Source organism: Oryctolagus cuniculus, chromosome 10 (assembly GCF_051225735.1).
Source record: "Oryctolagus cuniculus isolate XC-2025 breed Fujian yellow rabbit chromosome 10, ASM5122573v1, whole genome shotgun sequence".
Lineage (NCBI taxonomy): Eukaryota > Metazoa > Chordata > Mammalia > Lagomorpha > Leporidae > Oryctolagus > Oryctolagus cuniculus.
In genome coordinates, this window is record NC_142876.1 from 155,315 (window position 1) to 181,038 (window position 25,724).

General features: G+C 50.5%; 1 protein-coding gene across 1 annotated transcript in view; it reads right to left on the reverse strand.

Moving 5' to 3' along the window:
• The window catches only part of LOC103346524 (zinc finger protein 39), a 34,330-nt gene extending 31,780 nt beyond the window's left edge, over positions 1–2,550 (reverse strand). The window contains exon 1 of the mRNA XM_089304932.1: positions 2,407–2,550. The gene's annotated coding sequence lies outside the window, so the exon portion shown is untranslated. The remainder of the gene's footprint in view (positions 1–2,406) is intronic.
• Positions 2,551–25,724: the final 23,174 nt, after the last annotated feature.

The window sequence follows — 25,724 nt, forward strand, 5'->3', positions numbered from 1 at the left end:
GAAGACCTGGGGTGAGTGTATATAAACTTTAAACAGTGATTATGTCTACATAAGACATCTTAACTAAGAATTAATTTAAAATAATTTAAGATTGCAATGAGAAATTACCAAATATAACAATTCTCTCAACCAAAACCAAGATAAGAATCATTTTTAAAGTGTTGATGGGGGGAGGGGGCTGGTGCTATGGCACAGCAGGCTAAGTCACTTGCAATACCAGCATCCAGTATGGGCACCAGTTTGAGTCCCAGCTGCTTCACTTCCAGTCCAGCTCCCTGTTAATGCACCTGGGAAAGCAGCAGAAGATGGCTCAAGTCTCAGTCCCTCTCTGTAACTCTGCCTTTCAAATAAATAAATAAATCTAAAAAAAGAACAAAATATTGTTGGAAAAAATAGCAGAAGTATATACTATTAGAAACTCTGAAGAAGCAGGCATTTGGCGTGGTAGTTAAGCCGGCAGTTGGGATGCCCTTATCAGGTACTGGCGTGCCCAGGTTTGAGTCCTGGCTGATTCCAAATTCAGCTTCCTGCTGATGCGAAGCCTTGGATCCCTGTCTCTCTAGTGGAAGACCTGGCTGAGTTCCAGACTCCTGGCCTCTGCTTGGCTCAGCTCTGCCATCGTGCAGATATAGGGAGAACCAGCAAATGGAAGATTTCTCTGTGTGTGTGTGTGTGTGTGTATCTGACTCTGCCTTTCAAAAACATATACACATACAGAAATATTTAAAATTATATCAAGGAGATTATAGTCATGTTAATTACACCTAGGAAGTAGACTAAAGTACCTTCAATTGTTGTCTTTTTAACAGGACAAAACATTTTAAGTAAACATTTAATTTACAAAAAGCAGTCACTGACTTGCTCTTACACATGCTGATTTAAGTGCTACAGAAATCTCATCTTAAATGGTGTTAGGTATCATGCAATATCAATTATTGGCATGAGAAAATATCATCATCCTGTTTCTATCCTCTATAATGGATTCATGGCCGGCGCCGCGGCTCACTAGGCTAGTCCTCCGCCTTGCGGTGCCGGCACACCAGGTTCTAGTCCCGGTCGGGGCGCCGGATTCTGTCCCGGTTGCCCCTCTTCCAGGCCAGCTCTCTGCTGTGGCCCGGGAGTGCAGTGGAGGATGGCCCAAGTGCTTGGGCCCTGCACCCCACGGGAGACCAGGAGAAGCACCTGGCTCCTGCCATCAGATCAGCGCGGTGCGCCAGCCGCGGAGGCCACTGGAGGGTGAACCAGCGGCCAGGGAGGACCTTTCTCTCTGTCTCTCTCTCACTGTCCACTCTGCCTGTCAAAAAAAAAAAAAAAAAATTAAGAGATTCTAGTCATGTTAAGCTCACCTAGGAAAGGGAGACTACAGCACTATTTTATGTTTTTTTTTCCTACTTTCAAATGTCCTTTTAACAGGAGAAAATGTATTTCAAATATACCCAATTTACAAAAAGTAGTCACTGACTTGCTTACATAATCTGATGATTTAAGTGCTGCAGAAAATTTCATCTTAAATGGCAATAAGCAATAATCAGCATGAGAAAAATCACCATCCTATTTCTGTCTTCCAAAACGGATTCACAAACTTAGCTTAGAACGGATCTCATCCAAAATTGAACGTGTGTGCGCACGCGCGCATAAACATACAGTTGTTTCACAATGCAGTTTGGTCCTAAGACATTTTACTAAACAGAAATTAATTTAAAATAATTTGAGATTGTCATGAGAAGTTACCACATAGAACAAGTCTCTCAACCAAAACTATCCAAGAAACGTCTACACACCATCGACTGTAAAACAGCGGAGGCGCAGGGACTGCGCACTGTGGGGGGCTGGCCCCGCCTCGCGGCTAGGTACCACAGGCAGCGCCGGCTGCAGTCCTGGCTCTGCTCCCAGGTCCAGCCTCCTGCTCACGCACCCTGGAGGCGGCAGGTGACGGCGCGAGCGCCTGGGTCCCTGCCACGCGCGTGGGAGACCCGGATGGAGCTGCTGGCTGCGCGCCTGGGCCTGGCGCGGCTCTGGCCATTGTGTGCTGCGGGGAGCGACCCGGAGACGCGAGCGCCGTCTGCCCGCCTTTGTCTTTTTCCTACCCGTTCTCTGCCTCTCAAAGAAGAAGAATTCTGCAGGAAACGCGGACGAGAGGAGAGATTAAACGTCATCAGACGGGAGTCCTAACGGGGAGGGGCGGTTCCCTGGCGCAAACGCACATGAACAGAACGGTCTCTAAACCCAGGAAAACGGGGACAGACGAACCAGCGAGAAGCGGGGACGAAGCCCGTCCCCGGCCCCCGCGTCCGCGCCGAGGGCCCTGACGCCGCCCTCGCAGCGCAGGAACTCGGCCGCTCGCCCGGACACCCGGCCCTGAACAAAACGCCTCGGCTCGCCCCGCAGGCGCCGCCCCGCCCTCACCTGCGGCTCCGCGGCCGCGCGCGGCCTCCCGAGGGGTCCTGAGGAGAAAGCCGCCCGCTCCTCCGCGCGGACGTGGCTGCCCGGCGTCCGTCCGGCCGCGTCTGAGGCGGAGGCGAGGCGGCGGCGGCGGCGGAGCAGGAGGGGGAGGCGGAGGCGGAGCAGGAGGAGGAGGAGGCGGAGCAGGAGGGGGAGGCGGAGGGGGAGGCGGAGGGGGAGGCGGAGCAGGAGGGGGAGGGGGGGAGCAGGAGGAGGCGGAGCAGGAGGAGGGGGAGGAGCAAGAGGAGGAGGAGGCGGAGCAGGAGGAGGAGGAGGCTGCGGCGGAGGGGGAGCAGGAGCAGGAGCAGGAGGAGGAGGGGGGAGCAGGAGGAGGAGGGGGAGCAGGAGGAGCAGGAGGAGGAGGGGGGAGCAGGAGGAGGAGGGGGAGCAGGAGGAGCAGGAGGAGGAGGGGGAGCAGGAGGAGGAGGAGGCGGAGCAGGAGCAGGAGGAGGAGGAGGGGAGGAGGGGGGAGCAGGAGGAGGAGGGGGGGAGCAGGAGGAGGAAAAGGTGGAGGAGGCAGAGCAGGAGGAGGAGGAGCAGGAGGAGGAGGCGGCGGAGGGGGAGCAGGAGGAGGAGGGGGAGCAGGAGGAGGCGGAGCAGGAGGAGGAGGAGGCGGAGGAGGAGCAGGAGGAGGAGGCGGAGGAGGAGGCGGAGCAGGAGGAGCAGGAGGAGGAGGGGGAGCAGGAGGAGGAGGAGGCGGAGCAGGAGCAGGAGGAGGAGGAGGGGAGGAGGCGGAGCAGGAGGAGGAGGAGGGGGAGCAGGAGGAGGAGGCGGAGCAGGAGGAGGAGGGGGGAGCAGGAGGAGGCGGAGCAGGAGGAGGAGGAGGAGGCGGAGGCGGAGCAGGAGGAGGAGGAGGAGGCGGAGGAGGAGGAGGAGGAGGAGGAAGGGGGGGAGCAGGAGGAGGCGGAGCAGGAGGAGGAGGCGGAGGAGGAGCAGGAGGAAGAGGAGGTGGAGGAGGAGGAGCAGGAGGAAGAGGAGGCTCCGCCCTGCGAGCCCCGGAGAAACGGGGTCTCCGCGCCCCCTGCTGGCCAGAGCGCGCGGCGCAGGCGCCCGCCAGGACCCCGCCCGGCCTTCCGGAACCTCGGTCCAGAGACTGGACATTCACACTGAACGCCCAGCCCCGGCCTCCACGGGAACGGATGCTGCCAGGATTTGAATGTCTGCCCTTCAGAATTCCTGTGCTGGAAACCTGATCGCCAAAATCATAGAGGAAAAGGAAATTAAAGGATGTTTATTTTGAAGAGTTCTGAAATCATGGGCTGGGCATGTGGCACAGCGGGTTGAGCAGCTGCCTGTGACCCCGATATCCCATATGAGCGCTGGTTCAAGTCCCGGCTGCCCTGCCTCCAATCCAGCTCCCCGCTGGTGCTCCTGGGAAAGCACCTGGCTCTTGGCTTCAGCCCAGCTGTTGTGGTGATCTGGGGAGCGAACCAGTGGATGCAAGATCCCTCTCTGTCTCCCTCTGTAACTCTGCCTTTCAAATAAATAAATGAATCTTTAAAAAATTGTTTTTGGAAATCTGTTCACATGAAAAGTATTCAGTAAGATATGAGAAATTTATAATATGAAGGAACTATGCATATATTTCGCATTTTTGCATCAAAATAAACATCTTTCAGTACCAAATTTTTCCACAAACTTTTTTTATCCTTTTTTTTTTTTTTTTGACAGGCAGAGTGGACAGTGAGAGAGAGACAGAGAGAAAGGTCTTCCTTTGCCGTTGGTTCACCCTCCAATGGCCGTGGCGGCCAGCGCGCTGTGGCCAGCGCACCGCGCCTATCCGAAGGCAGGAGCCAGGTGCTTATCCTGGTCTCCCATGGGGTGCAGGGCCCAAGCACTTGGGCCATCCTCCACTGCACTCCCTGGCCACAGCAGAGAGCTGGCCTGGAAGAGGGGCAACCGGGACAGAATCTGGCACCCCGATCGGGACCAGAACCTGGTGTGCCGGCGCCGCAAGGAGGATTAGCCTAGTGAGCCGCGGCGCCGGCCTTCCACAAACTTTTTTAAGTCCCTCGGACGTTAATGGTATTTGGAGGAGGGACCTTTGAAAAGTGGTTGACAGCCCTCATGGAGAGTGACTTGGTTCTGCAAGTGAGTTCACTCTGATACACTTGCTTGGTCTCACGTTGTGGCACTGCTTCAGGATCCTGCAGGGAGTCCCCACCAGCAACAAAGTCACTATCACATCGTGCCCTCTACTTTAGATTTCCTAGCCTCCAGAACTGTAGAAAATAAGAATTTCTTTATAAATTACTCTGTATCAGATATTCAGAGACTATAATAGGAAAATGGACCAAGAGAGATTGACATAGCAAGAACACAGTAGATAGAGTGAGTTCATTTCCTGTCTCCAGCAGTATATGAATAACCGGCACTACAAATAAAAAAAACAGCTTTTTCAATAACACTCCGAAAACTGAACTCCTTAAGCATAAATCTAAGAAAACGCATGCAAACTTGCACTCAGAAAGACCTGAAACATGGCTGAGAGAAATCAGAAGAAATATAAGTAAATGCAGAGAATTGCCTTGTTCAGGATCGGTACAGTCATTATTTGTAAGGATGATAATTGGGATTCAGTGAATCCCAATCAAGTTCCAACAAGTATTTTTCTACCTAGAACAGACGACAAAAGACTGAAGACAAGCAAAGCTGAAAAACTCACATGCAGGTGGAAGCCCTGATCGTACAACTGCGCTAACAGAGGGGGATGCCGGAGCTGGGTAGATGAAGAGAGGATGGAACAGCAAAGGACTCGAAACAGGCCTGTGCAGATCTGCTCAGTTTTGCAAAAGGTGCAAAGACAACTCAGTGGGGAAAGAAAAGCCTTCCTACAAATCGCCACAGAGCAGTTATGCAGAGAAATGAACCATGTAGAACCCACACAGAAAAAAGAAACATACACACAAACTTTATATCTCACCCAAAAAATTCACCCAAAATAGTCCATGGACTTAATTTTTCAAGTGCAAAATTGTAAGTTATGGAAAGGAATCTACCTTTGCTGATGACTTTAGATGCTGCCAAAAGCCAGTCCTTGAAAGAAAAACAAGCTGATGGTATGGACATTATTGAAATGGAAAGGTTTACTCTGTGGAAGACCCTGTTAACAGAGCAACAGGACACAGACTGGGGAAAAAATTACTTGGAAAACACGTCCGAAGAAGGACCTATCTGCAAAATATACAAAGAGGCTCTAAACCTCTAAACCTCATCAAGCAGACTCACCCCAGTTACAGAGGGTGCAATCTGAAGAGACATCTCGCCAAAGAAGACATGCAGGTGACAAACACACAAAGTACTGCTCAGCAACACTCATCATAAGGCGAAAGCAAATTAAAACCACAAAGAGAGCTGGCTCCATGGCGCAGTAGGTAAGCCTCTGCCTGCAGTGCTGGCATCCCATGTGGGGGTCAGTTTGAGTCCCGGCTGCTCCTCTTCCAATCCAGCTCTCTGCTATGGCCTGGGAAAGTAGTGAAGATGGCCCAAGTCCTTGGGTCCCGCACCCATATGGGAGACCCGGAAGAAGCTCCTGGCTCCTGGCTCCTGGCTCCTGGCTTCGGATTGGTGCAGCTCCGGCCATTGTGGCCAACTGAGGAGTGAACCAACAGAAGACCTTTCTCTTTGTCTCTCCCTCACTGTCTATAACTCTTCCTCTCAAATAAATAAATACAATCTTTAATAAAAAAAAAAAAAAGAGAGAGAGAGAGAGATAGCACTACACATCTGTTAAAATGACTAAAAACTGGGGCCGGCACCGTGGCTCACTAGGTTAATCCTCCGCCTGCGGCACTGGCAGTCCTGGTTGCTCCTCTTCCAGTCCAGCTTTCTGCTGTGGCCCGGGAGTGCAGTGGAGCATGGCCCAAGTGCTTGGGCCCTGCACCCGCATGGGAGACCGGGAAGAAGCAGCTGGCTCCTGGCTTCGGATCGGCGCAACGCCAACCATAGCAGCCATTTGGGGAGTGAACCAACGGAAGGAAGATCTTTCTCTCTGTCTCTCTCTCTCACTGTCTATAACTCTACCTGTCAATTTTTTTTAAAATGACTAAAAACTTTCTTTAAAAGCTACAATAGCAATTGCACCAAGAATTCTCATTTGTTGCTGGTGGAATGGATACTGGCGGGGGCCACTTTGGAAGACAGATTGGCAGTTTCTTCCAAAGGTAAACACAGTCCTGCCGTAAGAGCCAATAATCACACCCCTATGCATATAAACAGCTGCTCTGATAATTCCATCTATAAAAGACCAGCATTTAAATATGCGCAGCAGCTGCCCTCGTAATGGCAGAAAGCTTTAAGGGACCAGCATGATCTTAATGAACCTGATGCCATGTCAGCCATCCAGAAGAGAAGGGAATGTCTGCAAATCCACGCAAAGACGTGGGTGAGCCTTGCCTGCGTGGTGCTGAGTGAGGAAGCAGTCTGAAGCGGCTCCTCACTGTACGGTCCCTTACATATGATGTCAAGGGAAACAGAGGACCACAGAGCTGGTAAACAGACCTGCTACCGACAGGAAGGGTGTGATCGGCTGTGTAAAGAAACACGGTGATGGAGGGAGGCACAGGTGGCCAGGTGGGAGTGGAGTCTCTCTGGTGCGGTCACTTGTGTGTGCATGGGTAAGCTGGGGGTGTGGTCCCAGTGTGAACAAGATGGCTGCTTCTCACTCTAGGAGAGAACCGTCTCCTTTCACCACACATGGGACTATTTCAGGACCAGTTCTGAGGGAGATTTGTGTGTGTGTATGGTGGGATAAGGGGCAAGTAGGTAAAATACACGCAACATAAAATTCATCAGTTTATTTATTTTAAGCATGCAGTTCAGTGGCATTAAATACATTGACAGTGTTGTGTAACCATCGCCACTACTATTGTACAGTCCCACCAGCAATGCACCAGCAAGGGCTCTGGTTTCTCCAGATACTAACCAGCTCTCGCTCCCTATTTTCATGTTAGCCGTGAGTACAAACTGCCCCTAAAAGGCCAGCAAAGCACTGGACAGAAACACCTGCTGCAGGTCTATTCATCTTGCCCACCAGGTCAGTTTGACTTGGGAGATGTACGCACAGGGTCTTTTTCATTCTGGACTCCTGCTCTCTATCTATGCATTCATCATCTATTTCTGGACATGTCCTTCTGAAAATTAACCAGTATCCCTCTTTTCTGAAGATATGCGTAACCAATCACAATCTAAACATTGTAATCTCCAACTTGTGAGAAATTCAATCCCATTTACCTAAAGTCCATATTTTGGGGCCAAGCCAATGTACGTTCACTATGAAATGATAAGTTCAGCTTTACTTCCATGGAATACATAAATCCTAACTAGAATTTGACTACTTTGGAACACTCCCCAAGATCCCTTAGCAGTCATTAGACTTGTGTCTCCCAGACCTAGGTCACTCACAGTCTGTCCTGAATAAAACTTCCATTAACCTTTTTGCAGAGCCTGTTTGTTCCCATCAATAACCATTCTAATGAGTGTGAAGTGGTATCTCCTTGTGGTTTTAATTTCCACTTACTAATGACTAATGATGTTGAGCATTTTTTCATGCGTTTTTTAGCCTTGGGTTTGGCAATGATTTCCTAGGAATAACACCAAAACAGGAACCAACAAAAAATAGATGCATTATGTAAGGAAGACCCATAGGTGTTACAGAAAAAGTGGTTTGAGTTTCTGTGGGGAATGGGGGTTGCCCTTCAGCACTGTTTTTAGAGGGTGGCCTATTCACTGTACTTTAGAAAGATTTGTGGATTGAAACTAAGGAAATTGCATTGGTTTTATAAGGTGTGCTGTTTTTGTGAGTTGATAGTCACTCTCTTACTTGTCTTGAGGAGGAAACTTACCCCATGTGAGGTAAGGAGTTTCAAGATGCACAATGAGGGGCCGGTGCTGTGGCTCAGCAGGTTAGAGCCCTGGCTTGCATCACCGGCACCCTATATGGAAGCTGGTTCCAGTCTCAGCTACTCCACTTCCAATACAGCTCCCTGCTAATATGCCTGGAAAAGCAGTGGAGGGTGGCTCAAGTGCTTGGACCCCTGCACCCATCTGGGAGACTGGGAAGAAGCTCCTGGCTCCCAGCTTTGTCCTGGCCCAGCTCTGGCCATTGGTGGCCATTTGGGGAGTGAACCAGCAGATGGAAGATGTGTGTGTGTGTGTGTGTGTGTGTGTCCCTGTTTGTAACTCTGCCTTTCAAATAAATAAATGAATCTTAAAAAAATGCAAGATGAGCAGTCTCATATAGGGTGTCTTCTGGAGGAGCCAAAATTATTCCCTCTGGAACAGGATATGGTTATTTGGACTCACCTGAAAGGCTGCTGCATGTGAGATCTAACACCACCATGAGGTTTTAGTTGCCTAGAATTCCCTCAAAGGGGCTGAAAGAAATAACTTCTTTTTCCGTTAGTTTGCTGGCACCCTGGTAGACACCTAGTTTGTTGGTCAAGCAGTCCTATTGTAATACTCAAAAAGGCCAGTAGGTGTCACCATGAGCGCAGTTGTCTTCATCGAGAGGTGCACTCGCCCAAAGACTGCAGAACCCTGCGCCTTGATCTGCCTCGTGGTGAAGACAAAAATTAAAACCAGAATCTTCAGCCTATGAGCAAAAAGACACAATTCGTCTGCTGAAAGCGAGAACATTGACAAGAAGCACACAAAAAAGAGCTTCAGATCTCAACCGAAATGAGGTTGGGAGGCCAAATTCTGGAGAAGTTCCTTGGGCAGCCCAGCTCCTCCAGGGGAGCTCACCTGGATCCTGCTGACACCTAAATGTCAACAGGAGGTCATCCTAGTCATGAACAAACAAACTTCCATTCATTGGGGGCTAATCAGGCTCTAAGGATGCCTAAGAAGGTGCTCCAGGGTTTTCCAAGAAGTCTCATTTGGAGCTTAAAATTGCCAACGGGTGGTGTTTCCATCATTTGCTCATCAGGAATTACGATTATTATTAACAAGAGTCGGGCCGTCTTGTAAAAAAGGAACTGGATGCTGTCCTAGCCTCTGTATAATTACAGGGAGCTGGGTTTTGCATAGAGCTGCCAAACCTGCTGATTGCAGTGTGGCCCCATCCAAAGGTCAGCACGCATCTGGCTGCCCATCTGCAGTCTCACTACGGTTCTCTTGCACCTAAGACCCACACTGGGCAACAGACTCTGTCCCTTTGAAGTGCATCAGGAGGCCTATTCAGCTATTACAGGGAGGGCCCATACATAACCTCTAGAGCTTGCTAAGGCTATTAATGGAAACTACTCCCACAAAAGCGTCTTTTACAGATACGTGGAGAATGACCTTCTGCCTCACAGAATCCAGACATCTCTGGGCAGCATTAAGGCACAGTGGGTCAAGCCACTGCTTGTGGTGTTAGCATTGGTGTTGGAGTGCAGGTTAGAGTCCTGGATGCTCCACTTTTGATCCGGCTTCCTACTAGTGCACCTGAGAAGGCAGTGGATGATGACCCAAGTGCTTGGGTCCCTGCCACCCATGTGGGAGACCAGGATGGAGTTCCTGGCTCTTGGCTTTGGCCTGGCCCAGGCCTGGCTGTTGAGACAACTTGGTGAGTGAACCAGTGGCTAGAAGATCTCTTTTTTCTTTTTCTCTCTCTCAGTCCCTCTGCCTGGCAAATAAATAAACAAATCTTTTAAAAAGAAAAAAAAGTACATCTTCATAGAAATTCCTAATGACCCACTGAAAAGGCCCTTTCCAGGGGCTTCTTGTGAATCCCTACACAGCCAAACTTGGAAGACTTGACTCCTGGATCCACATTTGCCAGCCCAGAGACAAATGAACTCAAACTCAAACTGGCCAGAAAGAGAAGTGGCTGAGAGCTGAAGGTTAACTACTTCTGCCTGAAACTCTGGGCCATCCCTGTGTCAACCTTAATCTATTGATCTTGGTGCACTTCCGTATGCTGATTTTATAGTTGCTATAGTAATTTTGTTCTTAAGAATACTGTGAATTTTGGCTATTACTATACTAGCTGGCCAGCAAGTATAGTAATTACATACTATACTAGCTGGTCAGCTTCCTTGTGTTCAGATAGTCTATTTTAAGCCATTACTTTGCTAGTTACTAAAATAATAATAAAATAATAAGAATGTTTTATTTGTAATTGTTACACTTGTCACCTTCGCCCAGGCATAGAGAGCTTTCTTAGTCATAACCTCACATTCTCTAGCAACTGCTGGAAACTTAACAAAATGTTGGAGGTGCCACCTGCTATAGTTTGAATACGATTTGTCTCTGACTCATGTAGATGTTTAAACACCAAAGTCATCAGTGAATGGTATCGAGTCTGTAAACTGAACCAAGTGACAGTGTCTGGGAGGTGGGCGTAGGGGGAGGCCCTCCAGTCACAGGGGCTGTGCTCAAGGGGCAGCTGTTGTGGGAAGGCTTTCATAAAAACCTGAGCAGGCCTGCCTCTCTGCCCTAATCTCAGATGTTGAACCTCCGCAACTGTGAGCCGCAGTTGGTCACCTCAGGTGTTTGCTGCGTTGATGAAAAGCTGCGACGCACTCCCGTGCCGCCCGCGTGCGCACCCTGCGCTGGTGCAGCTGCGTTCCTGAATGCGTGTGGATCAGACCCGACAGCCATTTCGGGTATAATTCCGTTTTCAGCTACTGGGTTAGCTCATCTAGCCAACTCCTGTCATGTTTTGATGTTTACTCTTGTGTTTTTCCGCCCAGTTTTACCCATGATACCACTGAACAGGCCCATGCTAAAGCAGAAAAGCTAAAAGAAGAATGCAATGGGTCTCTTAAGGAGAAGATTCCGCAATGCTGATCAGGGCTTATGATCTTTGTCTACAAATTAGACAACACTTTAACAAGCTGTTACACCTCAGGTTTTATTTTTTTGTATGGGAAAGATCACCGTCCATGGAAGGACAGGCCATGGCAGGGAGGACAATGCCCCCAGTACAGCTGCCCACGTCTGTGCCCGTGTTTGACCCAGAGGAAAGCTAGCACTGGACTAGTGCCCTCAAAACACCCATTTTTACTTTTTAAACTTTTTAAACATTCTTACTTTTTAAACTTATTTTCATTTTATTTGGAAGCCAGAGAGACAGAGATTTTCCATCCACTGGTTCACTCCCCAAATTCCCACAATAGCCGGAGCTGGGCCAGGCTGAAGCCAGGAGCCAGGAACCCCATTTAGGTCTTCCATGTGGGTGGCAGGGGCCGAGCGCTTGAGTCATCACCTGCTGCTTCCCTGGAGCACACTGGCAGAAAGTTTGGCTGGAAGTGGAGTTGTCAGGACTGAGCCAGGCACTCCAACAGGGGATCCATGCACTCCGTCAACTGCTTAGACATACACCACCCTTAAATGACCCCTTTTAAATGGAGACTGTTTGGCTAAAATCTTCCAAATGTTTACCATGAAACCAGGACAATGGCTCTACTTACTTTGTTTTGTTTTAAAAATTTTATTTTATTTACTTGAAAGGCAGAGTTACAGAGAGAGGGAGAGAGAGATTGAGAGACAGTTCTTCTATCTGCTGATTCACTTCCCAAATGGCCACAACGGCCAGGGCTGGGCCAGGCTAAAGCCAGAGCCAGGAGCTTCTTCTGAGTCTCCCATGTGGGTACCCTTGGGCTATCCTCACCTGCTTTCCCAGGCGCATTAGCAGGAGCTGGATTGGAAGTGGAGCAGCCTGGACTTGAACCAGCTACTTTGGAGAGCGTTTCTTCCATGGTGGGTGTGACTTCTCATGAGCACACAGTTAGATTAGGAACCTCCTCACTGCTTCAGGGACTTTTGCTCGCACTTACACAGCCAGAGTAATGGGCGTATGTATGACAGTTCATGCATCTAGCTGTGTATATATTAGCACCTCTCATAAAACAGAAATCGTGTAGAAAATATCAGAAAAGGAGCTTTCTGGCTCAAACAAGGCTCTCTGGATAGAGCAGGTTAATGTGCTTGAGGCCTTTTGAGATGGCAGCCAGCAGGACTGAGTTCGTTGTTTAGAAAACATCACAAGTTAGTTCAGTTCCACTTTGTGTTCTTTTGATGGTTATAATTTCCAAATTCTGATTCTTACAACTTTCTTGACTCTATAAATCAGTAGACTGAATTCTAGCCAATGCTATGTTTCCTCAAAAAAGACTGAACTAACTACCTATACTTTTCCAGAAGAGGCCACTTCTGAGAGAACTGAAGGTCCTTGACAGTGACCAGCTGCCGGTTCTCTCTTCCTCCCCACCACCCTTGTGTAGCCCCCAATCGGATTAGAAGACAGCTCACCATTGTCACCAGTAGATTTCCCTCTTCACTGGGACAAGTCTCTCTAGAAATAACCCCTCCTGGTGATGAGGGCTGTGCCCTGAACACAAGCAGACCAATTAAGACGCAGTAAAATGTCAGTGTTCATCATCAATGCTTTCTCAAAGAGGTATCAGTGGAAAAGAAGGAATGATATGAGAAGAATTCTGAGATGTCCTAAAATAAGCTATAGGCTGGAGAATGAAGGGAAGGTACAAGAGTTTGTATGAAACTAACAGCCTTGGGCTAAACCAACAAGTTAAAGGAAAAATAGTGCACTTTATTTCCTGTATGTTGAAATTCAGCCATCAAGACGACAATGCACTCGTATGCAGAAGCAACACCAACAGGCAGGAGCTGGGGCAGGAGCTGGGGCAGGAGCTGGGGCGCCACGAGTCAAGCCAGCACTTGAGAAGCTCACTTCCATGCCCCTGGCTTCTCACCCAGCTTCCTGCTGTTGCGCACCTGGGAGGCACCGGGCGATGAGCCCAGTGCTTGGCTCCTGCCGACCCCGAAGCCACCTTCTGGCTTCAGCTTGGCGCAGCCCTGGCTGTTGCAGGCATTTCAGGAGCGAATCAGTGGATGGAAGGTCTCTCTCACACTCACGCTCTTGCTCTTGCTTTGCCTTTCAAATAAATAAACTCAATAAAAAGCAATGGAAAACTCAAGCAACTTTAAAAGCAGCAGCAGTGGCAGCAGCAGCAAAGCCCTTGTTTTTGTGGCCCTCTCCTCTGCAGGGTGTAGCCCACCAGTGTGTCCTGCCCCATCGTGGGTGGCTAGTGTGTCCTGCCCCGTCGTGGGTGGCCAGTGTGTCTGTTAGGTAGGAAGTCAGATATGAGCTTATGTGTGTGTGACAAAAGCCTAAAGAAAGGACATCTATGTCCAGCATCTGCATCTGCATCTCAAAGTCACCCTGATAACGTTTCAGGGCCAGCCCAGAGTTCGCATCCTGCCCTGCCCCTTCTACCTGATAACCTGCCAGGTGGGGGTCCCTGCCCCTTCTGCCTGACAATCTTACACAATCTCCCAGATGCAGCCCAGTATCTGCATTTCAAATACCCTGCTCTGGATCCCGATTCTCCAGGGGGTCTTGCTCACCCTTCCTCTAAACTCAGGACTGTGGGGAGCAACTCGGACTAGACTAAGTTACTGGAATTAAGACTTATTCTATGCATCTGCTCTCCCACAATATGGCGCTGAGAAGGGAGAAACAGCTTCTGCACAGCTGCCTCCAGTTCAACCAATAAACAGCAGGACCTGCTCCTGATTGGAGGAGAGCAGCGTACTCGGCGTGTGGGTAGCAGAGTTGGGATTGGTGGAAGAGGACTATAAAGGAGGAGAGAGACAACATGCACCAGGAACATCTAAGGGGAACATCTATCTGAAGGAACACCTGTGCAGCCCCCAAGAGAGCCGGCCGGCAGTGTGCCGCTCCCCCGCGGAAGTGGGGAAAGTGGCAGGGGGAACCGCCCTTCCACGGAGGTGGAAGGGATGGTAGCCAACCCGGGAAGAACCAGCAGCAAACCCGGGGAGGGCCGAGCAGACGAAAGAACAACGCAGGGTCCTGTGTCGTTCCTCCACGAAGACGGGGAGCGACATAATGGTGCTGTGACTCGGATATGAAGCCTAGGCAGGGTTTAGTGTCGTTCCTCCATGAAGAGGGGGAGCGACAAGGACTGTGCCAGCTAGGCTTCCTCCTGTCTGATATCTTCAGGGGAAAACTCAGATAGGAGCTTCTTAATATTTACATCCAAAAAATCCTTTGTTTCAGGAGGAGATGGTGAAGACAAAGACCCATCTCCTTTAAAAACCCCCAGTCTCAACTGGACTGCACGCTCAGCCCTCTGCCTCTATGCTGAGTCATCTGCCTGCCTGCCCAGGTGTACTCTCTCCACTCAACCATGCAACCTCGCTCCTCCCCCCAGTCTGAGCGACTGGGCACTCTCTCTCAGGTCCTGTCTGGAGAGGTGCCCATCTGTTCTTATGGATGTCCCTTCCCTAATAAACTTTGTTACTTTACTTTCCACTACTCTGTCTCATGCCTGAATTCTTTCTTGTGCGAAGACAAGAACCCTGCCATTCACCGGTAACATGTCCTGCCCCTGTCGTGGGTGGCCAGTGTGGGTGCAAAGAATAGCACCTGCCTTCTCCCCACACTTCCATCACAAACATCTTGAGTTGTGGAGTTGGTGGACGCTTCCCAACTACACTCGGGACATGCTGGGGGCTAGAGAACGTGTCCCAGGAGGGTGGTTTTATTTTGGCATCTGTAAAAGTTCAGCAAAACTCTTCTACTTACAAACATTTCTCTGTCACTAACGTTTTGGCTTAACAAAGGAAATGACCAGAAAGGAAGGCAGAGATGTCTCCTCCCTGTTTGGACTCTCTCCCAGGCCTGGCAGCAAACAGATGTGCCGGGTCCTGTGTCATACAGCTTCAAATGAACCTAGAGACAGAACCCAGAGCTCTGGGCTTCCAGGTGATTCTGAACTAGAGAGAGATTTGCTCCCTGGAGCCCGGGCCCAGAATTACAAGAAAACAAACATCAGCCATAAAGAAGGTGTGCAGGGTCAACATTGTGGTTAAGCCACTGCTTATGACCCAGCATCCCTTTCTCAGTGCTGCTTTGCTTCTGGTTCAGCTTCCTGTTAATGTGCCTGGGGAGGCAGTGGAAGACGGTGCAAGTGTCCGGGCCCTGCACCCACATGGGAGACCAGGATGGAGCTCCTGGCTTTGGCTTCAGCATGGCCCAGTCCTGGCCATTGTATCCACCGGGAGACTGAACAGGGAAAAGATCAATCTCTCTCTCTCTCTCTTCCTCTGCCTTTCAAATAAATAAATAAATTGTTTTTTAAAAAATAAAAAAAAGTGTGGGGCAATTTTCAAGAGGAACATGAAGAATTAAATTTGGTAGGAAGAGTTTTGGTAAGCTACACAGGAATTTAGAGATTTCAGAGGGAAAACTGCAATTCAGCTGCACACAATGCACACAATTAGGGATAAAAATAGCTTTGTGACTGTGAAAAATTATAGGCTTCACATTGCTGTGTTAATGATCTACTAGACAATTATTTTCTTTCTTTTTTTTTCTAGATTTTATTTATTTATCTGACAGGTAGAGTTATAGACTGAGAGAGAGAGAGAGACAGAAAGGTCTTCCTTCTGTTGGTTCACTTCCCAAATGGCTGCTACGGCCGGAGCTACGCCAATCCAAAGCCAGGAGCCAGGAGCTTCCTCCTGGTCTCCCATGGGGTGCAGGGCCCAAGCACTTGGGCCATCCTCCACTGCACTCCCGGGCCACAGCAGAGAGCTGGACTAGAAGCGGAGCAACCGGGACTAAAACTGGTGCCCATATGGGATGCTGGCACCACAGACGGAGGATTAACCTAGTGAGCCACGGCGCCAGCCCCTAGACAATGATTTTCAACTTATTTTAATAAGACAGTGCCCAGCACAGACAGGGGGCATGGCATTTCCTGACAGCCTATGCTACCTGGGCACTCGTCCACTCCCCGTCTAACCATCTGGGGAGAAGACAGCTGGACACTGAAATCAGAAACTTGAGTGAATCTCAGTTGGCGTCAGCACCTAGTGAGCACTAAAGCACCTGCTATGATGCACAGACATGGAGAGTCCTGAGACGCTCGCCGTCTAGGAGAACCAACAGGGCACTTCTCTCCCTGCAGAAGGTCTAACTTTTGGCAGGTGCCACAGCTCACTTGGCTAATCCTCCGCCTGCGGCACTGGCACCCTGTTGCCCCCCCTCTTCGTGGAGGAATGACACAGGACCCTGCGCTGTTCTTTTGTCTGCTCGGCCCTCCCCGGGTTTGCTGCTGGTTCTTCCCGGGTTGGCTACTGACCCTTCCACCTCCGTGGAAGGGCGGTTCCCCCTGCCACATTCCCCACTTCCGCAGGGGAGCGCCACACCACCTGCCGGCTCTCTCGTGGGCTGCTCAGATGTTCCTCAGATGTCCCTGGTGCATGTTGTCTCTCTCCTCCTTTATAGTCCTCTTCCACCAATCCCAACTCTGCTACCCACACGCCAAGTACACTGCTCTCCTCCAATCAGGAGCAGGATCAGCTCCTGCAGGTCATCACTCAAGTTGGTGAGAGGCAGCTGCGTAGAAGTTGTTACTCCTTTCTCAGCGCCATATTGTGGGAGAGCAGATGCATAGAATAAGTCTTAATTCCAGTAACAGTCTAGTCCGAGTTGCTCCCCACAGCACCCCAGGTTCTAGTCCCAGTTGGGGCACCGGATTCTGTCCCAGTTGCTCCTCTTCCAGTCCAGCTCTCTGCTGTGGCCCAGGAAGGCAGTGGAGGATGGCCCAAGTGCTTGGGCCCTGCACCCGCATGGGAGACCAGGAGGAAGCACCTGGCTCTTGGCTTCTGATGAACCAATGGAAGGAAGACCTTTCTCTCTGTCTCTCTCTCACTGTCTAACTCGGCCTGTCAAAACAAAACAAAACAAAAAAGAAGGCCTAACTTTTACTCTTTTTATGGCTTTGAGATTAACAATCCAGGACATAAGAGCCCAGTCCTTGGTTTGGGACTTCACTGTATTTCTGCCCTGCACCTCAGTCAGAGTGATTGGTCCTGGGTCCCAACACAGGGTCCATTTGCTCAGCTGAGAAAGGGGATGCCTGCTTGGTCCCCTCCAAAGAAACCTAGGTAACTCTCAGAAGCATTGTGTTGAGTGAAAGCAGGCATACACAAGAGATCACAACTTGGGAAGGTGACCCCAGAGAGTAGCATGTCTGGATGGAAGAGGATGGAAGACCTCTCTCTGTCTCTCCAGTCTAGAGACAGGAAGCAGGTCAGTGGGAGCCTGGGCCCGGGGCATGAGTGAGGAAGGCCTGTACGTGGATGGCAGCCGGTTTGGAATGAAGAAGGAGTTCTAAATCTGGATTGTGGTGATAGTGGCACAGTGTGGAAATTTACTAAAAATCATAAAAATTTACATTATGGTGGGTGAATTTTATGGCATGTCAATTATACTTCAATTAAGCTGAAAAAAATGTCCTTTGGCCTTCAAAAGGAATTTAATTTTGACACATGCCAAAACACCAATGAACTTTGAAAACATTTTGCCAAGTGAAGTTCGTCAGACACAAAAGGAAAACATCTGGGCTGGCACTGTGGCATAGTGGGTAAAGCCGCCGCCTGCAGTGCCGGCATCCATGTGGGAGCCTGAGTCTCAGCTGCTCCACTTCTGATCCAGCTCTCTGCAATGGCCTGGGAAAGTAGTAGAAGATGGCCCAAGTCCTTGGGGCCCTGAACCCACGTGAGATACCCTGAAGAAGCTCCTGGCTCCTGGCTTAGGATCGGCGCAGCTCCGGCCATTGTGGCCAATTGGGAAGTGAACCAGCAGATGGAAGACCTGTCCCCCCCCCCCCCCCGCCGCTTCTCTATCTGTGTAACTCTGACTTTCAAATAAATAAATAAAGATTTTAAAAAAGGAAGACATTTGTATGAGCCCACCTGAGGTTCCTGGTGTGGTCAGATTCAGAGACGGAAGCAGAAGGGGGAGGGGGGGCAACAGAGTTCTGGAGATGGATGGTGAGGAAGCTACAGGGCACTGCAAGTGCCCTAACCAGTGAACTGTGTGTTTACGATGCTTAGAAAGGCAGATTTCATGTTCTGTATATCTTACCACAATTTAACATTTACTTAGAAAGAAATGACTATGTTCAAAAATTATGTATAAGGCGTGAACAGTACAGAATGGGGAGAGAATAAATTTTATGAATCAAATATATCAAATACAAATTCAAAAATGAAAAATTACTGAAGATAAAAACCTCAATAGAAAGGTTAAACAACTGAAAGCAAATGAAAAAACCAACAGAAATCATATAGAAGTCAGCAAGAACACACATAGAAAATATGAGAGAGAAAGAGAGGCCAGCATTGTGGTGTAGTGGGTGAAGCCACTGCTTGTGGCGCTGTCATCCTGTATGGGCACCGGCTTTGTGTCCAGGCTGCTCCACTTCCCATCCAGCTCTCTGCTGTGCCCTGGGAAAGCAGTGGAAGATGGCCCAAGTTCTTGGGCCCCTGTATCCATGTGGGAGACCTGGAAGAAGCTCCTGGCTCCTGGCGCCTGGCTTTGGATTGGCTCAGCTCTGGATGTTGTGGCCACCTGAGGTGTGAACTAGTGGATGGAAGACCTCTCTCTCTGTCTCTCCCTCTCTCTGTAGCTCTACCTCTCAAATAAATAAATAAATCTTTTTTAAAAAGGGGGAGAGAGAGGGAACCCCCTAAGCATTCCAGAGGGATGGTGGAGGCAGTTAAAAAAAAATTTCCTAGAGATTATGGAAAAAGCAGTTTGGAAATGAGGAGGAGACAAGTCCTGCGCTTACAAGAGCACCCTCACCCCACGGAGAGCCAACAGAGCAAGCACAGGCCTTGGCAGGCAGAATCCCAGGCTGAGGGAGCTCCTGGGGACACACTCCCCCAGGACGGAACCTGGAAGGAAGCAGAACCTAAGAGAGTGGGCAGGCAGTTTGGGAGGCGGTCTCCAGCTCAGGAGGAAGACAGTGACCACTGGGCGCCCACTCTGGAGCAGGGCAGGGATGGCCAGAGCTCCAGCTGGTCCAGGTGGAAGTGATCGGAAGAAGTTCCAGGAAGATAGTGTTCCAGGGAAGAAGGGCTATCCCTGGATAGGTGGTTGGTAGAAGACAGAGGACCAGGTTAGCACTCCGGCTCCGGGGCTTGAGTGTGCAGGGTTTGCTTCTGCCACTGGGCCCTGCAGCAGCCCTGTGGTCCAGCGTCTGCTTTTGTTGTGATAGAATGCACAAGACCCTCCCCCACCTCTCAGATGCATCCCTCCTTATCCCAGCCTTCTCTCTTCACTGCAGACTACTCTCTCAGGAAAGATCTCCCTGCTCATGTCCTGAACATTGCAGGAGAGCTGGCCAGGTCAGTCCCACCTCTGCAGCCCATGGTGACTAGCTGCTGGGGTTGAATGTGGTCCTCACAGACAGAAGCATGTGTGAGAGACTTAACCCCCAGTGCAGCAGTCTGGGGAGTTGAGGCCAAATGAGACATGATTAGGCCAGGGGGGCGGAGTGAATGAATGGATGTCATTAATGGGATGAATCCCGACCCGCTTTGTCTCTGTTACCTTCCCTCCGCCTATTCACCATGTGATGCCTCTGCCCGGCTGCATGCAGCACAGCAAGGCGGCCCTGGCCAAGTGCTGCCGCCTGGGTCTTGGCCTACTGTTTCTTAATGACCCAGGCTGCAGTGTCCACTAGAGCGGCACAAGCAGATGAGGCCAGCGGCACGGAGAAGCCTTCAATACACTTGAGGGATGACTCTCACGAGTGGAGGCCCCCACTGCCCACACCTACTGACCCCATCTCACGTGGCCTCTCCTCTCCTACATCTGTGCTTCACTTGTTCCCAGGGAGGCCTCTGGCTCTGCCCCCTACCCTCCAGGTGTATCACCCAATCCCCGGCCTCCATTCCAAACCCTTCCAAACTCATGTCTTCCAAGTTGTCTTCCCCGTCTTCCAACAACACCTGTGCCCAGTGACCAGACACACAGACACCCACGTTGGGCTCCCTGGCTGAGGGCACAGCTGGGGCTCCACACCGCCCGGTTCCTCCACTCCGTCTCCATCAGTTACTGCTCATGTTTGCCCTTGTGGCGTCTCTCTCCTGAGCTCGCTCGGCCTCTTTTCCTCCAGGAAAGGTTGTGCTGCTGCCCACAGGACAAGGGCCAGGCAGGAGATGTGCTCTGACGGCTGAGCAAGTGGTCAGCACCAGCAGGTTTCCCTTACTCTGCTGGGCAGGAGCGCAGACCCAAAGAACAGCACCAGGGAGGGAGAAGAGCCTGTGCCTCCCACCCCTTAACACCCCCTACTGCCGAGGCAAGCCGTCAGAGTCACATCAAGAGGGGTGCCTGGGACAGCAACTTAATAGTGCATTAAACTGGTGCTTTCTCTGTGCCCATACGGGTTCAGAGAAAGGGTTACAGACCCGGACGCTGTTCCTCCCCAGGGGATTTGTTATGAGTTGTGATACTGCTACACACGAGCTGCTGGAGACTTCCACCAGGTAAGTATGCTACAGAGGAAAGCAGGTGACCAAATAAAGTTTACAGAGTAATTCCTTTATGCGCCAAAAAAAGTACCCTTCCACACATATACTGGAAACCAAAGCTAACAATAACACTCATCTTGGAGTTGTGAAGATCGAATTAATTAAAGGCATGTAAAACATGCACACACACACACACACACACCCCTATATACGCACACATTGACCAGGATTGGGCTGAGTTGCTTGAAGAGAGATCTGAGCTGCCATGCTTATGGAGAACTTATTGTCTTTCATGAAGACTTGTACAAAGCCTCCAAAAAAGTCTTTTTTTAAAGATTTACTTTTTTTTTGAAAGTCAGAGTTACACACACAGAGAGAAGGAGAGACACACAGAGAGAGAGTGGTCTTCCATCCACTGGTTCACTCCCCAGTCAGCCGCATTGCAGGGCTGTGCTGATCCGAAGCCAGGAGCAAGGAGCTTCCTCCAGGTCTCCCATGCAGCTGCAGGGGCCCAAGGACTTGGATCTTCTACTGCTTTCCCAGGCCATAGCAGGGAGCTGGATCAGAAGTGGAGCAGCCGGGACTCGAACCGGCGCCCACATGGGATGCTGGCATGGGAGGCAGCAGCTCCACCAGCTGTGCCGCAGCGCCAGGCCCCAGAAAAGTCTTTGCACAACTAGATCCCTCTGTCTCTCAGCTTGGTGGAACATTCCTCCCATCCTGCATTTAACTAGTCAGCTCCTAGAAGGCAGCCATCGCATGTGTATTCCAGGCAGTGTACAAAAAGAAAAGCAGGGGGACACAGGGAGACAGATTTCCCTTTTAAAGAGGGTTCAGATGTTCCAGATGACACTTCCACACCTCAAACACTGGACAGAACACAGTGTTAGGGTCACACCTACCTGTGAGGAGACTGGAGAGTTAGGCCTTACCCTGTGCCTGGAAGGAAGGGCACGCAGGCGTTCTACAGGCAGCCAGGCAGTTCTGCCCTGAGTACAGACACACAAACAAGCAGAGGAAGGCACCAACAGCACCTCACTGCCCTAGGTGCTCGAAGCATCAGCGGTTTTGGTTATAGTGTTTTCTGAATTTCGATAAGGAACATGAATTATTGTTGTAAAAATTAAGAGTTTAAAATTTTGAGTGGAGCACTGCTTCTCAGGTACTTGTCAGGACCTCTGAACTCCATGGGGAGTGTGTGTCTTCTGAAATCACATCTTCCGCAGGGAGCTTGGATGGAATCCATGCAGGTGAATTGGGGTGGACAGTCTGAGTTCCTCCTGCCTTGCCATGGCAAAGGCTTCAGTCGGAACCTTGTACCTCTGTGAGATGGGGTGAGGGTGAGGGGTGAGCTTCTTTGTGGAAGAAGCATCGAAATTGTTCAATTATATGATTCTTCAATGGGTATTTCAAGGTACTTGATATGTGCCAAACGCAGCTGCAGAGGAGAGGTTCACAGCTTGGTCCCTGCCTCACAGATGGTTCCAGAGCAGGCGTTAAATAATCAGCCCACAAGAGAGCAGAATTCACACAATGTCCCCTCTCTGCAGACACACGTCACTCAGGAAACGTAGGGCACAGAAAGTGGGTGAGGACACAGAAGTTAAATGCAAGACTCCTGTCCTTACATCACAATCTGGTGCAGAAGACAGAAAATACGGCAGGTCTCTCCACCCAGGCGGGAAGTTCAACGAGAGAGCAGCCCCTGGAGGGAGGCCCAGGCCTGCAGGAGGGAGCCGGACAGGGAAGATCACCAGGGTTCATTCAAGGAGGCTGCCTAAGCAAGAGACAACCGTGGGAGCACTGAGCAGGGAATGGACCACAGGCCCCAGAGAGTGATGCCAGGCTGCAGGTGGGAACCGGCGAGTTGTGCCCTTCACAGGCCAGAGGAGCCAGCAGGCCTGATGCTTGCCGGGGAGAGCAGGGTCTCTCCCGGGGACCGGGTGGCCAAGTACCGATGCTTCTGAGGGCAGAGACAGAGGCTTTGTGACCAGTCGGGGAGGGAAGAGCTCAGCTTTCCACACTGAACCGCAAGTGAGCAGGGCCCAGAAAGACTGCCTGGGAGCTTGGCTTGGATTCTGTGACCGCGTGTAAGGGAAGGAGAAGAGGACCCAGAATGCTAGGGTTCCCTGACTACTCGGAGTTACAGGATTTTAGGGTGCTGCACTGAGGGACTTGTATCAAGGGAAGAAGAGAGCAGGAATGGGCACAGAGGGGACTGGGAGATTGGGTCATGACCCTCTCACAGATCACAGGAGCTTCCGTTTGTTGCTGGCCGGGCAGCGCATCACCCAGGGTTTCAGTGGGACACTCTGGAACAGCCACGGGAGTGCATGCTGAGGATGGACGCGCGTCTGGGGAAAGGAGCAGGTGTCAGGCTGGTCACTGCCTGAATCCAAGCCCCTGTCTGCCTTGCGCAGTGGCAGCACAGGAATCAGCTTGTCCCCTGTCTTCTGTGTGTGACGGTTGGTTTCACAGCTGCACAACTGAGCAGCCTCTCCCAGGAACCTTTCTCTACAGGTCTAAGAGGAAGAAATTGACGTGCCTCACTCTGGACTGAAAGAACTCTTCATGCCTGGCTTTGGGATCATTGCTGCAGCCAGTGCTTAAGGCCAGAGGACATGAGTGTCCTTCAATGCCTGAGTTGCCTGGGCTCAAGCACAGGCCAGCACACGGCACCCAGGCAGAACGTGATAAATCAGAGACATTGTCTTGTACACAGCCATAAAGTGGCCCACCAAGACACCGTGTTAAAATAGATGAGAGGAGACCTGGAAGAAGCTCCTGGCTCCTGGCTTGGGATCGGCGCAGCTCCTGCCGTTGCAACCAGATGGGGAGTGAACCCACGGATGAAAGACCTCTCTGCCTCTGCCTCTCTGTTTCTTTCTTTCTCTCTTTCTTTCTTTCTTTCTTTCTTTCTTTCTTTCTTTCTTTCTTTCTTTCTTTCTTTCTTTTTTTAAAGGGGGGTGGCAGCGTTGTGGTGTAGCAGGTAAAGCCGCCACCAGCAGTGCCAACATCCCCATATGGATACCGGTTCAAGTCCCAGCTACTCCACTTCCGATCCAGCTCTCTGCTATGGCCTGGAAAAGCAGTAGAAGATGGCCCAGATGCATAGGCCCCTGCACCCACATGGGAAAACCCAGAGGAAGCTTCTGGCTCCTGGCTCCTGGCTTCGGATCAGCTCATTTGTGGCCAGTTGGGAAGTGAACCAGCAGGTGAAAGACCTCTCTTTCTCTGCCTCTCCTTTCTCTGTGCAACTCTGAGTTTCAAATAAATAAATAAGTCTTTTTTAAAAAAGAAGTAGATGAGAGGGAAAGCATTCACAGTTTCTCCTTGTGGAAAATCCAGCAAGGTCTTCAGCTACTTCCAACCTCTGACGTGCCTTGGGAGGGTGCCAAGAGGTAACTGCACCAGCAAAGGGAGGGCCGGCTGCTGACAGCAGACCACACAATCAGATTCAGAAGCACTTGCCACATCTGGGAAAAGATCCTGAGACTTCCACGAGATCCTGGGGACACGGACTGCGTTTTATGTTCTAGGTACTTTTTGCATTTTGAATGAGCATATCAGGGCTTCCATATAAGACAAGACAGCTGAGTGGTGTTTGTCCACTTCACACGTGGGCAGGTGCGTGCTGCAGGCGAATTCCACACTGCAGCCTTGTCCAAGCGGGAGCCCCTCGCACAGTCCAGGGCTTCAAGTGGTGTAACAAACACATAAAAAAAGAATTTCCACACGGTTCTGGAATGCAGGGAATTTATTCCATTCTGGTTAATGAGTTACCTGTTGAAGGAGATGCTGGTCAGTTTGGGCATGCAGCTTCTACCAGGGTTCAAAGCACCAGTTCCTCAAAAAGTCAGGATGACCTCCTTGGCACAGGTGGAGAGCACGAGACGGGAAAGTGAAACACCTTGAGGTGTGACTCACACAGTGGTGAAGTTTAAGAGCTCTCTATGCGCTTTGCTCATTTCAGCTGAAATCGTACCATGTCTTCTCTTGCTGCACCCCACAAACAGCCCACACTGCAAATGCAGCAGCACGTGCTTCCAGTACCACAGTGACGCTGTCCTAGTGTCCAACAAACCCATACACTGTGGGATGTTTTCTTAGGAAACATTGATCAGTGACAGATGTTCAACCATGAAAGAGCCTCCCCTTTCTTTTTATTACTTAAGCCCCGCCCATACAGATTAAAGTCTTAGTGACCAATTAGTGTGGTTAGTAAAGACGTTTAATAAGTCATTGGCAGGGACTGGCACTGTGGTGTAGTGGGTAAAGCCACTGCCTGCAGTGCCGGCATCCCATATGGACGCCAGTTCCAGTTCCAGCTGCTCCACTTCCAATCCAGCTCTCTGCTGTGGCCTGGGAAAGCAGTGGAAGATAGCCCAAGTCCTTGGGCCCCTGCACCCATGTGGGAGACCTGGAGGAAGCTCCTGGCTCCTGGCTTCGGATTGGCACAGCTCTGGCTGTTGTGGCCAATTGGGTAGTGAAGCAGTGGATGGAAGACCTCTCTCTCTCTCTCCCTTTCTGTGTGTGTGTGTGTGTGTGTGTGTGTGTGGTATAACTCTGACTTTCAAATAAATAAATGTTTAAACAAGTCATTGGCAGAGCTGCCTCCTTAGATAGCAATATCACTTAAAATATAATACCCTGCAAAAGCCACGTGAACATTTTAGGGAGGCCCGAGAGGTCCTGGACCTGCACCTCGCTTTTCAACAGCTGCGGGAGCAGGTCTGCAGAGCTGCACTCAACCTCCTCCTGGCCGTTGCCCTGGGCACCAGCCCAGGAGAAGGGTGGAGAATTCTAGCGCTCACCGGGCTTCTCGCTGTCCGGCTTGAGGAAGCCCTCATGTCCTTTTGCCTGGGCCTCCTCTGTCAAATGGGCACTCAGACTCTGAGTCCATAAAATACGAGCCTTTTTGTTGGATGCCCAAGCTGTGCGTGACTGTGGGAAAGGGGGTGGCTCAGATCTGGGTACTACCC